Source organism: Onychostoma macrolepis, chromosome 10 (genome assembly GCF_012432095.1).
Source record: "Onychostoma macrolepis isolate SWU-2019 chromosome 10, ASM1243209v1, whole genome shotgun sequence".
Taxonomy (NCBI): Eukaryota; Metazoa; Chordata; class Actinopteri; order Cypriniformes; family Cyprinidae; genus Onychostoma; species Onychostoma macrolepis.
This window is the reverse complement of record NC_081164.1, coordinates 19,407,031-19,413,947: the sequence shown is the minus strand read 5'-3', so window position 1 is coordinate 19,413,947 and position 6,917 is coordinate 19,407,031. Positions and strand designations below refer to the sequence as shown.

Below are 6,917 nucleotides of genomic sequence, written 5' to 3'. Positions count from 1 at the left end.
AGAACGAAGGCGTAAAAATAGTGTCAGTGTTAGCCTGACCCAGTGAAAACTACAGTCAGATGTTACTCAAGAAGTTTAACACATTAACATCAAATTCACATTTTTAGGTTTTTTTAGTCACAATCTTATTTGAATATCTTGTATAATGAAAGCTGCCCTGAGAGAAACTTGACTCTTGTTTACTTTTTTGCCATTCTTCCACCTAATTTGGTTGGCACAAACTGTTTTGTACAAATCTTAGAGAGTAAATTTGTATCTGATGACATTCAAACTGCTATTGCAAACACCTTCCAACCTAAATATACTCCTGTGTGTGTGTTTACAGTGACTGCCCTCTTATGTGTCTAAACACAAAGGTAATTTGAGGTTCAAAAGGTTCGAATGACACTGCTTCATCAGTTGCACCTGTGTCATGCTTCTGAGGTTTGTAGAACTTTGTCTAACAAGATGTATTGATCTGCATTTAACCAGTGAGGTCTTGCTGCCAGCATGCTTATTTTCCTATGTCGTCTCATCTCGTGCCATATCTTTTGCTCTTGCTGGTCTCTCTTCTTCTTTGGCCACCAGATACACAGAGGTTAATGCATGGATGGGGCCAGAGGTCAAAGGTTAATGTCCTCTGACACAGCGGTCTCTTCCCCTTGAGACAGTCAGGCGTCTTGAGTTCAAATGCCCTGGGCGACCTGCTGGACCTGTGGAACCAGAGAATAAACCTGCCAGAGTTTCAAATACCCACTTCAATGACAGAAGTCATTTTGTACAGTAAGACTGGATTATACTTCATTCAGTCCGACACACTTGTTTGCGACAATCAGTTGAAAATATTATTTAGAAAGTACGCTAAGAGTATAAATCTAGACATAATTTGGTTTTGAAAGGCTTTGAGGAGACATTAGCAGTCAAAAATTTGGAATAATTAGTGTTTTTTTATTTTATTATTATTATTATTATTATTTACATTTTTACAAGATGTCTCTTATGCTCACAAAGTCTTCATTTATTTGATAAAAAATATAGTACAAACTATATAGTCCTTTTTAATATATTTTAAAATAGCATTTATTTCTGTTATGGTAAAGCTGAATTTTCAGCATAATTACTCCAGTCTTCAGTGTCACATGATCCTTCAGAAATCATTCTAATATACCGATTTGATGCTCAAGAAATATTTCTTTTTGTTATCAATATTTAAAACCGTTATGCTGCTTAATATTTTTGTGTTTTGAGACAAAATCTCTTCAAAGATTCTAGTGGCAACATTTTGAGATTACGGTTTCTTTTCTTCTCAGGACAATTTAAGCAAATGTCTCCATCTTCTCTCCATTCCTTCTCATTGTTGTTAAGGAGAAACATTTGAGAAATCTTATTTGCGACATTTCTTTCCTATGGTTTACATGTTTGAACAGGTTTTGTATTCATGTAAATAACAGATGAAAACATTGATTGGAAGACCTAATAAATATATGTTTACACTGAATGCAAAACCTGCCAGTACATGTCCCCAAAATCTCCAAAATCTGTAAAATACCTGTGATGCTGTAAAGATGATTATCAACAGGCTGAATTGCAGATGACATAGACCATAAAGAATATGTTGAGGATGGAGGCCAATGTACAGAATGACTGAAAAATAAAATCATACTTAAACACACATGTGTCTGTGTTCTGAGATCAAAGATTGAAGTTCTGTGAACCATGGTTCTGTGAAAACCTTAGGAGCACAGGTCACCGGCTCGAGATGGTGAAGGAATGAAGGGCGGATATTGTATCTCCATTCATGTGGCATTTGAGGTCATAGTTCAAAGATGAAATGTCCCCTAAGTTCAAAGGTCAACTTGGTGAGATAGCACTGAAATTGCTGATCCGGTGTGTCTCCGGGATCCAGAAACTTGTAGCTGAATCACACTTGAAAAATGCGGATTCATGCTGAAATGCTACAGCAATGCTCAAAAAAAAAAAAATCATTTTGGAACGATTCTATTGGCATAAAAAAAATTCAACCTCCATATTCAAATCTAAAACATCTAAACAATATACTGTGTAAACTTCTTGTTATACTGTACTGAATATTGGAACGGTCGAGATTACCTGTACAATTATACGTTTTGTTTTGTCAAATAAGTTACAATATAAATGTTTATCCATTTTTGCTTATAAAATGCGGTATAACTGAAGCCATAAAGTCTTTGTTTTTTTCTCAGATTACTCCAGATTATTAACGGCTAGAGGTGAGGTGACGCACGTCTGGCTGTGCGCGCGCGCGCACGCACGTACACACACAAAGCGTCTCCTGTAGCTTTAAACTGCGCTCGCTCACTCACTCACTCAGCCAGGGAGGGATAGAGAGAGAAGGAGGAGGAGTGTGAACATTGCGGAGTTCTCGGGGATTCCGAGAGAATATACAGTTCAGACTCAGACCCGACAGTCGGTGCTGGAGCCCGACGAGTTTTTGGACTCTACTTCCATTTGGCGCGGCTCGCGGCGCACGTTTGCGCGCAGGAAACGCTTAAGCTTGGATAGCGGAATCAGGTACGTGTCGAGAGAGACCACTCGATGCCCGCCCAGCAGCTGGAAAGACTCCGCTGCATATGACTATGGTGTTTGCTCTGTGTTTATTGTGGTCCTAGGAGGTGCTGAGGGAAAAAACGGAATGTGAGACACCGTTCACACGGGACGCGTTCTTTGGTTCATAAACAGGACGCTGTGGTTAAAAGTTGAACTGTTTTTAACTTGACACCGCGTCTTAAAAACGTAACAGCTAGACCAAAGACGCAAGAACGCATACTGTGTGAATCGCAATGGTCGCTCCTGTCATTTAGTTTCCATTTTGTTTCTCTGTTACAGTCAGTGCGATGTTACCCTTTCATTTATCTGCTGGTTTATTATTCATACACGAGAACTGGTTATTTATATCTCTATGTTTGCAAGCCATATCTTTTATAATATTTTCCAATTTAATATTATGTAATGGAGTGTTTTTGAGAAGTCTTAAATGTGGTTTACTGTAGTGATCTTGACTTTTCCCTGTAGTACTGATGATCCATACATTTTTTGTTTTTGTTTTTGTTTTATATAACATTATTAGTGTCTGCCAGAAGGTTATGCTTAAGAGCTGTCATTAGTGGTCATAAAAGTCATTAATACTCCTGGTTAATCTCTTGCCTTACCTGACACACATTTTGGACTTTGCATTGTTTATAGTTTTCATAAGGTTTCCTGTGGCTTCAGTCAATAAAAATGGGGCCAAGGAGGTCAAGGGTTGCAGTTTAAAGGTGGTCAGAGATCATAGTTCGGGTTCAGTGTTGGTTCAGGTGGCTTTCTTTGGTAAAGGAAAAGACCAGTTACTGAAAAGTGTTTGTCTTAGTCTGTGCAAAGAGCATGAATGTGCATGTGTTTTGAAGAAGTTGATTGAGAAACAAGTTATTCAGTTTTCGTACCAAAAATCTTTTACTTTCATATCATATGTCTGATATCATATCATATATCAGGCATTTGTTTTGTCTGTTAGATCTACAATACAGGTGCAAAATGATTCTTGTCTCCAAATACTCTCCTGACATTGCAACAAGATGGGATAGAGTCAGGCTGACAGCACTATGTGACCTGTTATCTAGCTTCTTTAAGATTGATACTGACTTGAAATGATGTTATCGCTGATGGAGAAATGAAAATGAACACATGGCGACCTAATTTCTCAGAGGGGATGTCAATACAATGAACTGAGAGTGGTTAAAACTGTGCTGGGTCATCGTCATCTTAAAATAGTATCCTAAACCTTAAAATCAACATTGTGATGTCTGTTCACCACCACCTGCCTTAGACCTTTTATATGATGTTTTACTTCATCATTAAGTGGCTTTTTTTTTACAGTAGTACTCCAGCACATGGTTTTAGCTTGTGCAACATAAACTTGCATGGTGTAACGTGTCATAAATCCATAAAGCCACGGGCGCTTTACACTCATTAACAGGTCAGTTGACAGCTCAGGGACACAGTGGTTGCGTGTTTGTTCCTTGTGCAATGAATCTTGTTTTATACAGGGTATATCAGTGATAATAGGTGGCCTGGAGATCAACAGGAAGCTGTGCTGTTTATACGAGAGGTTTTGTACATCAAAAGAAGGTATGGAGGTGGTTGTCTGGCTCAGGGAATTGAAAGCTGAGACAGTATGAAATACAAGGCACAGGTTCTTCTCTCCTCAGCCTTGGGACAGATGCAGGGCTTTCATTTATAGCGATGGATTGATTTTTGCTGATTGATTTACTGTAAACGATTTATAGTTTGCTGAATTTGCGGTGGAGGTTTTCTGGGAGATGCAACTCCGATAAATTGAGCATCACCACACATTAGAACAACAGTGACCTCAACACGCCAACCAATTGACCAGCCAATGCATTTTTGGACAATTCAAATCGTATACTTCATTTCACTTTATGCATTTTGTATACATATTTTGGCATAGTTAGATTATGGGCCAAATGAAGTTCATACAGTACTACTACACTCTTTAACACATTTTACCCTAAATGTGGTAAAAAAAAAACAAATTGCAGATAGCATCTAGATCTGGCTGTAACTAAATGTTAATCTGGCCTTGTTACCATTTAGCAGCTAACCATGAACAGTGGATGAAAAGCATGCAAGTCATCTGTAAACGCCTTCAAAACAGACAAATGCTGATCCTGAGAAACATGATATCGACAACTTGTATAACACGCAAGTTAATTTAATATAATTACCCGGCTGACCTCTAACTGCCAGCTGTATTTCTGTTTCGGCCGCTATGTCCTGAGGCGAGATGGACCTGGAGGTCAAGGAATCCTGGCAATTGGGTTCAGGAAGATTTTACTGCTCCTGGGGGACGTTACTAATGGTGTCTTATTTTAAGTAGGTTATATGCTGCGCTAAGTGAAACGCCAGTGATTCTAGAGTTGTAAGGCTTAGTCGTTTGTCTCTCTGAGCCGCGAGATGAATACATGCAGATTTCGCAGTCCAAGGCCGCAGCGTGCCAAGCTGTCCTTCACACAGTATTAGTGTCCTGTCCTTTCAGAAACCTTCAAAGCCCTGAGAAGGACACAAACCCTGCAGTAATGCTGAAGAGATGAACCCTCTCGGAATGATCTGCTATCAGCTCATCAGTACGACATTCACAGAGCAGGCGACAGGAATGATCCCGGCTTCATTATTTCTCTCATCTGAAAGCTTTCAGATCGCACAGGCCTAAGTAATTAACTAAAGAGGAATTTATGAATGAAAGATGGATGTGTGGGTTATGAAGACTGCTGCTTGAGGTTTTAAACCGTTTTAATAAACTTTGTTTTGTAAACGAGGGTTTCAAAGGCGTCAGTTAAGGTCTTAAGGGTTTTTAGCGATGTTATTGTCTTTTACCATGATTCTCAGGTAACTGTTGGAACCTATATATATATATATATGTGTATATATGTATTTTTTTTTACCAGCTGTGATAATAATTAAAGTAAATTGAGTCCAGTGTCACTTTTTTGCTTCGGTCCCCATTGACTTTCATTGCATGGGAATAAACAGTTACCAGTCACGAATGCCTTCTTTTGTGATCTACAGAAGAAAGTAAGTCATGCAGATTTGGAGCGACCCAAGGTTAAATAAATGATGGCAGAATTGTCATTTTTGTCTGAACTGTTCCTTTAAATCACATAATGACTTCCCTCGACAAAATCTGATCACAACTAGTGACCGGTATAAGCAGCGACCACTTGTAATGGGATCACGTGAGATGGATGTTAATACCAGGTGTAAACCGGGTCTTTGTATTTATCGCAGCTTTGATCTAATAGCTTCCTGCTTCTGTGGATGTCATGGGGCCTTTGTCATGTGGGCTGTTTCTGCTAAGACTCATTTCATGCAGAGGTCAGGGGTCAAACACAGTGGAGCAGGTTTACGCCGCCTTGTATTTTTGAGCACAGAGCTGCACGCTAAAACCCTGGAAAGTAATAAAGTCCTGTCACTTCTGGAGCAGCCCACCCGTCACTGGCCTCAGACTGCTGAATCACTTAAGACTTACTTAAAGGGGTTAAAACGAGCTGAGCTGTTGCCAGGCAACAAGGGACACCTCAGCAGCCACTAGATGCGGGGTGTAGCTATCCGTCCCTCACGCACAGCCAGCGGTGAAAGCGTTGAAAAATTCTCACCGCATGCCCCTGCTCTCAGAGCACTCTAATGCTTCACGCAGCGAGGCATGCTGGGATATATTATTATGGACTGCTGTTTGTATGCACTCCTGCCACAAGAAGTAGACACAAGTGGAAAGTGTTGGATTTTAGTGTTGAACTAAGACCTTCTCCATGTGAAATGCAATTCCCGTGCGTTCACGTTCACGCTCTCCGCATCCCAATCAGCCGCGGGCCTTTGATTAGTTGAGTTTGAGCGCGTCTCTTTCGGTAGTTTGGGAGATGCCCTTGGACAGATGTCCTTGTGTCCTAGCAGACCGCTTGGGGCTTATGGAGGCAGCGCCTGCTTTCCTGGCATTAACGCGCCGCTCTGACCTTGACCTGTCTGGGTTGACCTGAAAGCTTTTAAGTAACTCTCTAAAACAGGATTCGGTCATGTGACACCATGTGAAGGGCTTACGTGTCACACTTGACTGGAGGTGTGAATGAGGGATTTTTCATTCATATTATGAATCAACAGCTTCGCCGCTGTGGATGATGAATATTGATTCAGTGATTGATTTTGCATAACACAGAAATGACAAATTGTGGTGGACAACGACTTTGCCTGGTTTCAGTCTGATCTGGTGGAAAGAAATATTGTTATATACAATTCAGTTATTTATGCAACATGCCAAATATGGACGCTAATATTTACTGTTGATATTTATGTATGATATTTGGCTCTGATTTTTCTCTCTTTTTTTTAATTAGTTATTAGTAAGGCACTTT

General features: G+C 40.0%; 1 protein-coding gene across 2 annotated transcripts in view; it reads left to right on the top strand.

The window, feature by feature from the left end:
• The first annotated feature begins 629 nt into the window (after positions 1–629).
• The window catches only part of nrip1b (nuclear receptor interacting protein 1b), a 28,937-nt gene continuing 22,649 nt past the window's right edge, over positions 630–6,917 (top strand). The window contains exon 1 of one of the 2 annotated variants that reach the window (XM_058788578.1): positions 630–762. The gene's annotated coding sequence lies outside the window, so the exon portion shown is untranslated. Of the gene's footprint in view, positions 763–2,303; positions 2,530–6,917 lie in introns of those variants that run through there. The other variant, XM_058788577.1, reaches the window with a different exon arrangement.